The sequence below is a fragment of the Rhincodon typus genome, chromosome 16 (assembly GCF_021869965.1).
Source record: "Rhincodon typus isolate 14 chromosome 16, sRhiTyp1.1, whole genome shotgun sequence".
Lineage (NCBI taxonomy): Eukaryota > Metazoa > Chordata > Chondrichthyes > Orectolobiformes > Rhincodontidae > Rhincodon > Rhincodon typus.
This window is the reverse complement of record NC_063347.1, coordinates 14,137,126-14,146,425: the sequence shown is the minus strand read 5'-3', so window position 1 is coordinate 14,146,425 and position 9,300 is coordinate 14,137,126.

Sequence of the window (9,300 nt, the reverse complement as noted above, 5' to 3'; positions counted from 1 at the left end):
ACACCTACCCTTCATTTTATAAATGACTGGGCTTTTATTTTATACAGATTCATGATTTCAAAATTTGAATGAAGGAAAAGTACATTATATGCAGGAAGGGAAATGTATTGCATACTATTTGCAGTGCTAAATTTGGACAGCTTAACTCTAAAATGTATCTGCTTTGTTTGATGCACCACCTGAATGCCTTATTTACTGAAGTTATTTTATATTTGTAACTACATTTTGCATTATGGTTTCTGTGCCCAGCTGGATAATTCTGAAGAAAAAAAATCATCAAGAAAATAATTTGATGGTGTCCATTTCCATTTTGATTTCTCTATTCAAAGCAGTGTAATAACCTTTATGGCGTTGGAGACAAAATTGTTTCACTGTAACTGTTTCTTCATTTTTTTTATTATGAGGATGCTTCAATTTTAGCACATTTGTTGAAAGATCATTCCATTTTAACAGTATTTTGTTATACATGGTTTTCTGTAAAAGGAGACGTTCATTGTTGGATGTTTTAAAGCGAGTTTCATTATAGTGATTCATTGTAAGATAGTTCCATTTTAACTGGGTTTCATTATAAATGGGTGTTGACAAAAGTGTGGTTTTATTGTAAATATTTTCACTATTAGAAGAGCTTTATCATAACATCATGTCTGAATAATTATCTGTGCTATGCACTGCAGCAAGCACCATTTTTGTTTGACTTGATTCAAAAAACTTCCTTTAGAATTCACTCAGGCAGGCTAGGAAGTAGACTCAGGTCAAAAAGCAATGGCCCATATTTGAAAATAAGGGAATCATATCTATCAAAATAGATCTCTAAAAATATGAAACAAAGAAAAATGAATGATGCAAAATTCAAATTGCAGAAAGTAAACATCATTACAACATATCAAATACATTAAAATGTTTCCTGATCTAAGGCAGAAACATGTATTTGGACACATGAGACTGACATCATATCTCAAAAGAAATTGTGATACCTCAAACCAGGTCTAAAATTTGAATTGAAATTGATGCATTTATAACATGCAAGTAAATACTTAAACCTACAGGGAACGTTTCTGATTAGACAGATTCAACAGTAATGGGCCACACACTTGAAAAGTCGATGGTAGTGTTTTCGTTGGAAGGAAAAGAAATTATTGCATTCTTGTGCAATGATAAGTGTTATTAATTTAATTACAACATGTTACAATGCCTGAGATCATTATATGGAGGTATAATTATGTCAAAATTCATTATAAGCTGTCTTTCATCATAGTTAATTTAGGACAAGAGGATTTCATACTGACATAAGAACACAGAATTTTACAGCATTACATTAATATTGAACTCCACAGATGTCTTCAGAAATGCAAGTTCTTAGAACGTTATTAAAAGCATTTGCTGCTGTATTGTTTCTTAGTTGGCAAGAATCAATCATTAATGGGTCAATATGCAGCAACATTTTAAATGGAACTGGGAGACCGCCTGATTCCTGTATTACTACAGTGAGTGACATTTTCCCTAAGGGAGGACAAATGTGAACACTTTGTAATGAAGTAACAATATTTAATTTCGTAGGGAGTTTTTGTTTATTCTGTATTCCTAGAATGAAAACAAACTGTAGTCTGGCAGTGATATAGAAGTAAATACGAAGGGTGCAATGTTTCTTTCCTTGGTGTAACATAAGTAATAGTAGGAAAGGTGGGAAAATCAGATCAGAATGAAAAAAATCAGATATTTGATTTCAAAGAAAATTGTCCCGATTTTCCCCTCAAGCCTTAAATTGTAACTTCAGGAATTTTACCACTGTTACAACAAGTCAGACCATTATGGAAGCCAACCTCCCATCCATGGACTCTATTTACACTTTTTGTTGTCATGGAAAGGCTGCCAACATCATCAAAGACCCCTCCAACTCAATAATGTTCTCCTACAACCTCTTCCATCAGGCAGAAGATACAGAAGCTTGAACACATGCACACACACACACCAGCAGGTTCAAGAACATCTACTGCCTTGCCATTATTAGACTAATGAATGGACTGTCTAATTTTAAGTAATGTCGATCTTGCTTTGTGCACATCCTGTGCAGTGTAAACTGTATGGCGCACTCTGTCTAAGCACCCTTTGATCTCAATGTCTTTGTTTGTTATGATCTGCCTGTACTGCTTGCAAAACAAAGCTTTTCACTGCATCAAGATACATGTGACTACAATAAATCAAATCAAATCAAAGCAAATTTGTGACTTAAATTGTTTATGCGTGCAAAGTAAGAGGCAGGCAGATTTCATGTTGGGAGACCCTGAAAAATCATGTGGCTACTTTTGTGATTGTGCAGCTCCATGTTATGTCAACATCATGCCTTCTTCCAGTTCAAGCAGAGTGTGTTTATAATTTTCCTAAAATAAGTGGAGTAATTGAGCACCTCTCCATCAATAGTAGTATCAATATCATAGATAATATTAAAACTAACATGGATATTCTAATGTAATAGATGTTGTGTCAGGTTTTTAACTCACTTTTTCACTTTATCCACTTCTCAACTCTCAAGATAATGTTTGCAGCAGGTTTTCTCCACCATGTGGTGACTCATAATTCAAAATAAGGTGATAAAGGACTTTTTTCTTCATATCCTCCATTTTTTTCTGGTCTTCTTCTACTGAATGGATTAATTGTTTGCTGGGATACAACTTTGTGGGTAAAGCTCATCCTCTGATACAGTAATGTACACAAGTAATCTTTATGGCAGGAGAATTGAGTTTAAGAGCCATGAGGTTATGCTGCAGCTCTGTAAAACTCTGGTTAGACCACACTTGGAATATTGTGTTCAGTTCTGGTCACCTCATTATAGGAAAGATGTGGAAACTTTAGAGAGGGTGCAGAGGAGATTTACCAGGATGCTGCCTGGATTGGAGGGCAAGTCTTATGAGGAAAGGTTGAGGGAGCTAGGGATTTTTTCATTGGAGCGAAGAAGGATGAGAGGTGACTTGATAGAGGTGTACAAGATGATGAGAAGCATAGATAGAGTGGATAGCCAGAGACTTTTTCCCAGGGCGGAAATGACTATTACGAGGGGGCATTATTTTAAGGTGATTGGAGGAAGGTATAGGGGAGATGTCAGAGGTAAGTTCTTTACACAGAGAATGGTGGGTGCTTGGAATGCACTGCCGGCAGTGGTAGTGGAGTCAGATACTTTACAGACTTTTAAGCAACTCTTGGATAGGCACATGGAGGATAGTAAAATGTAGGGTATGCAGGGTAGTTTGATCTTAGTAGGATAATAGGTAGGCACAACATTGTGGGCTGAAGGGCCTGTACTATGCTGTACTGTTCTATGTTCTATGTTATACCTGTAGGAGCCTTAACCAAATCTGATCCTAGCTCATCAACCAATATTCATGCATGTCTAGTAAGGGTTGTTGGGTAGTGATTGGAGAAAGGAATCCTCTCCAATATCTTTCAACATCAGACAGGAAGGTTACTTCTCACTCCCTACCACCTCTCAGGTTGGCAGCTGCTACCAGCATGCATCTACTAACAAACCTGGTACCTTTCTGATTGGGTGCAAGCGAAAGCAGTGGGTGGGAGATTATCAGCTACGCAGCAGCTAAGCTATTTTAAGGTGAAGGAAAGAGAGAAGAAATCAAAATAATTCACTTGTGGAAGGAAGGAGCCATTATTCACATGGGACCTTTAGCATCTTCCTCCATTAGAGAGAGAGAAACGGTTGTGCATAGCTTGAGGGTAACCCCTCTACAAGCATAGGCTAAGGTAAAAGGCCAGGCTCCATGAATTGATACATACATCCAATATGGGAATCAAACCTATGCTATTGGCTTTATTCTGCACCACACGCTAGTCACCTAGCCAACTGAGCAAACCTATATTTACATTCATTAGTGAATAAATAATTTTACTTTACTTTAAATTTAACCCAGTTTAAAGTTTAAAATGAATAATGGATAATAGTAGCACACTGTGGTGAGCAGGATTGAAAAACTGTCTGGAAGAAGTGCTGTTTGGAGTTTCAAACTCCCTTCTTACAGAGGGAAGGAGAGAAGCAAAATCAGCAGGACAAGCCCAGAAAGTAGCTCTCACATATTTCCCAGTGATCTAATACACAGGTGTGTCAAGCACACTATATCATTGAGTGGGTAGATGCAGGTTTATTATGTAAATCTGCATATATTGCATTCATGACCTTGGCTGGGAAATTTAAAAGGTGAAAAATATACTGAGGTGAGGCAATTTCCCAGAAGGTGTGGGAGAATATTGAAGGAAAAGTGATTCTGGTTTGGTTTTTGTGTGTTTTCCAGTTACACAGCACCGCTGACAGTTGTCTAGGAGTGCATCATTTGCCATCCTATTTATTATGGGATGGCATATGAGAAAAAAGAAATACACAGGAGAAAACTATAAATGAAAGTAAATATGGAAAAGAACTTTCATTGCAGGCTGGAATATTATGTCTTGTGATGCATTCTACAGTAAATCATTCCACAGTAAATATTTGGTCGCTCTTTTTCTGGAATGACAGCTGGATAGTTAAGTTGTTTTTCCCTAGCAGCAGTTGTTAGATTGTGAGAAAATAAAATGATGGTATTCAGTATAAAAACCTCTAGCAACACCTGTTTTGTCCAAGGGTATGTGATTGATCTAACTCTTATTATTTAATACACTTAGACCATAATGAATGAATGTGTATATATTAAAGGTTTCAAATTATACCGAAATGTTTTTAGGCATGAGGCAAATACAAGTGGACTCTTGCTGGACATCTATCTTGAGCATGTTATTACCATAAAATGATGGTGAAGTGTATTTCTCTTCAATAGCATGCTTGAATGTACTTTCAATCCAAGCAGTGGGAGGATCTTAACTGAATACAAGTGTTGGTGCATCAGAGACCATACAAAAAAAAACTCTCGCCCACTAAAATTGTCCTTTTATCTTTACCTATAATCTAATTAAGCAGTAATCTACAAATGCTGTAACAGGGAATTGAGTATAGGTCACCTGTTCGAAGAAAGGGTCATAGATCAAGCCCTTCAATCGACCGGCCTAGTTTCAATTCCCTGCTATAATATGTACACTTGAACATTATCCCTGCTCAGCCATGCTTTTAAAGTGTGGGAGGAAATGATTTATGTCATTCAGAAGTTGATCATGATTGCACATTTAAAACCAAAGTCTGTGTCTCAACAGCCTAGTAACAGCAGTGCTTGAGGTGCAATGGTAAGATGTCTTAAAAATGTTTTGTTGATCGAGCTTGACAAGATGGTGATGGTGGGAGGTGAGGGAGTGATACTTGGGCTTAGAATGGCTATTGTCACTGATGTGTTTGGATACTTCATAATGTTTATTCCTAAAGTACAGAACATTTTTGTTTCTGAAGGTGCATGGATTAAAATAATTTCATCAGGTATTCAAAAGGGTACATATAAAATATTATTTCACAGTATGATTTTGAGGTAACCATTAGTTTACTTGTTTAATTGGTATTGTATTGATATCATACTTTTTCGAGCCAGTGACATTTTATCTGTTGAATCATTCAATACTCTATTCAATGCTTAGGTAAAGTTCATAAGTATGCATTTGCAATGTATTGTTAGCAAAGGTATAACAAATCAGAGTTGTTACTTGGATGAATGGCAAGCCGAGAGAACCAATAATTTGTAGCAATTAGAAATCTCTCAATACTCATACATTTCCAATCTGCCCATGTTGGAGATTGTCATGTTCTTCTGCTTCATTGCTGCTGTGGCTAAAACCAAATAAAAACCCAAGAAGTGGAAAATAGCTGTACAATCTAATTGAATATATGCAGACATTTATACTCTTTTAGGTTTAATTTAAAAGTTGGAGCTGGTTTAATGAAACAAGCACCTCACCTTATGCAAAAAAATCTCTTATTTGGTAAAACAAACTAAAATGCACACATTACTTATTAACACCTAAATCTGCATCAATTCAAAGATTGGGCTGACAAATGGCAAGTGACATTCACACCACACAAATGCCAACTATGGCCATCACCAATAAGAGACAATCTAACCACTGCCCCTTGACATTCAATGGTGTTACCATCACTGAATCCCCCTATCAACATCCTGGGAGTTACTTTTGACCAGAAACTCAACTAGACTCACCACTTTAACAGAGTGGCTACAACAGCAGGCCAGAAGCTGGGAATACTGCAACAAATAACTCACCTCCTGACTCCTCAAAGCCTGTCCACCCATCTACCAGGGACAAGTCAGGAGTGTGATGGAATACTCCCCACTTGCCTGGATGAGTGCAGCCCCAGCAACACTCAAGAAGCTTGACACCATCCAGGACAAAGCAGCCCACTTGATTGGCATTACGCCCACAAGCATCCACTCCCTCCACTACCAACGCCCAGTAGCAGCAATGTGTACTATCTACAGGATGCACTGCAAAAATTCACCAAAGATCCTCAGACAGCACCTTCCAAACCCACAACCACTTCCATCTAGAAGGACAAGGCAGCAGATATATGGGAATGCCACCACCTTGAAGTTCCCTTCTAAGTCACTCACCATCCTGACTTGGAGATATATCACCGTTCCTTCACTGTCGCTGAGTCAAAATCCTGGAACTTCCTCCCTAATAGCAGTGTGGTCAACCTACAGCAGGAGGAATGCAGCGATTCAAGAAGGCAGCTCACCACTACCTTCTCAAGGGGATGGGCAAGAAATGCTGGCCAGCCAGCGATGCCCACATCGCACAAAATGAATAGAAAAAAAATGCACAGGTTAGGTGGATTGGCCATTCTAAATTGCCCATAGTGTCCAGGGATGTGCAGGTTAGGTGGATTAACCATGGGAAATGAAGGGTGACAGGGCTGGTGTAGGGATGTGGGTCTGATGGGATGCTCTTCAGAGGGTTGGTGTGGACTTGATGAGCCCAATGGCCTGTTTTGACGCTTTAGGCATTCTTTCATTCGATGAACACGCCCTGCTCCAACAAGAAATCCAGATTAGTGCTTTTTAAATGCTGTTATGGATCTATTAACGTGGATGTTGTGACCTCTAAAGAAAAATATGACTGGAGGAAAACTGGCATTTATTTTCCCCTTTCATAAACTCAAGGCATCTCAAAGTGCTTTACAGCTAATGAAGTACTTTTGAACAATAGTCACTGTTGTAATGTAGGAAACATTACTGTCAATTTGCACACAGCAATCTCCTACAAACAATATGATCATGACCAAATAATTTGTTTTGGTCATGTTGATTGGATAAATATTAGCTGGGATACCAGGGCTAACTTTGTACTTTTTACACTTATCTTACAGAGAACATGGGACCTCAGTTTCACGTTTCATCTGAAGCATGACCTAAATAAAAACCAAAAGAACTGCGGATGCTGTAAATCAGGAAGAAAAACAGAAGTTGTAGGAAAAGCTCAGCAGGTCTGGCAGCATCTGTGAAGAAAAAGTCTGAGTTAATGTTTTGGGTCCGGTGACTCTTCTGACTCTTACACAAGAATCCTAACAATTAACTTATGGCTGGGCTGCCAGCTCAAGTATCTCATATGTTGATATTTAATGACAACGATATCCTTTAAATTTTACAACTAAAATCAAAACTCAAAGGGAAGAGTATTTTAAATTCATTTGCAGGATGGAGGTGTTGCTGGCTAGGCCAGAATTTATTGCTCATTCATAATTGCCCAGAGGGCAGTTAATTGTCAACCACATTGCTGTGGGTCTGGAGTCACATCTACGTCAGACCAAATAAGGATGGCAGTTTCCTTCCCTAAAGGATGCTAGTGAACCAGATGGGCTTTTCAACAATTGATTCATGGTCATCATTAGACTGTTGATTCCAAACTTTTCTTACCTGGGTCTCCAGATTAAAAGTCCAACAACAATACTACATTGCCTCCCTCATATATATTATATTAGTCTATAATATCCACATGCAGTGAGTTTTGAAACAACCTTGTTTTGCGTCTGCTGTGCCATTTCAATTCTTTTAATAGAACATTAAAACACATTTCAGTGTTGTCACTTCTTTTGTCTATTAGTTTACCTCAACACTCAAATCAAGCAATCTGTTTTCACCTTTCTCAAACAAAGAACTGCAGATGCTGGAGATCTGAAACAAAATCAGAAATTTCTGGCAAAACTCAGCAGGTTTGGCAGCACCTGTGGGGAATAAGCAGAGTAACATCTTGATTCTGGCATTGTCATGAAGAGTCATTACACTTGAAACATTAACTCTGCTTTATCCCAACAGATGCTGCTAGACCTGCTGAGTCTCACCAGCAATTTCTGCTTTTGTTTTCACCTTTGCCTCTGTATATTTCTTTCTCTGAACTAGCTTCACTATAGCGGATGGACCTTCCTCTACTTTGCAAATACTACTTGATAGTGCCTGTTAAGTTTTACAGCAGAGATGCCCAAGGCGACGTCAAATCTGATTTTTCTTTTTATCATAATTTTCCATTTTTCTGAGCATACAATCCTGATTTTATATTCTACCCTCTCCCTGCAATGACATAGTTCAGATCTGGAGCCTGGGGAAAAAAAAAAATTTCTAAGGACTGTATGACATAGTGTGCTGCTTTGGCAATTTGACTTAGCGTCCAAAGTCTCTCTTTGACAGGATTATGAATCTCATTTGAAACAATTAGCACAATCTCAGCTCCCAATAAGTGTATGTCAAGAGCAGGAAAGTAAATTTAGATCCTTATTCAAACAGCGATGGCTAATACAAGTAATAGAAATAGAAAAAAACTAAATTAGCGTGATGAAGATTGTTGTTCTGGAAGCAAAGAACCACAGCTTATATTGTATGCATGCAATATAATCAGTTCTGAAGAAAGGTCACTGAACCCAAACCTGCAGAGTTTCTCTAGAAATTTCTGTTTTTGTTTCTGCAATACTTGGTGTTGGACCTTGGTATAAAATGTGGAAAATATTCTGAGCTTTCTAACTTAGTCAAGTATAATTCAGAATCAAGTGAAACAAAATGAGGATTATTTGATACCAGAGATAACAAGGTGTAGAGCTGGATGAACACAGCAGGCCAAGCAGCATCAGAGGAGCAGGAAGGCTGACGTTTCAGGCCTAGACCCTTCTTCAGAAATGGGTGAGGGGAAGGGGGTTCTGAAATAAATAGGGGGAGAGGGGGACGCGGATAGAAGATGGATAGAGGAGAAGACAGGTGGAGAGGAGACAGACAGGTCAAAGAGGCGGGGATGGAGCCAGTAAAGGTGAGTGTCGGTGGGGAGGTAGGGAGGAGATAGGTCAGTCCAGGGAGGACAGACATGTCAAGGGGGCGGGATGAG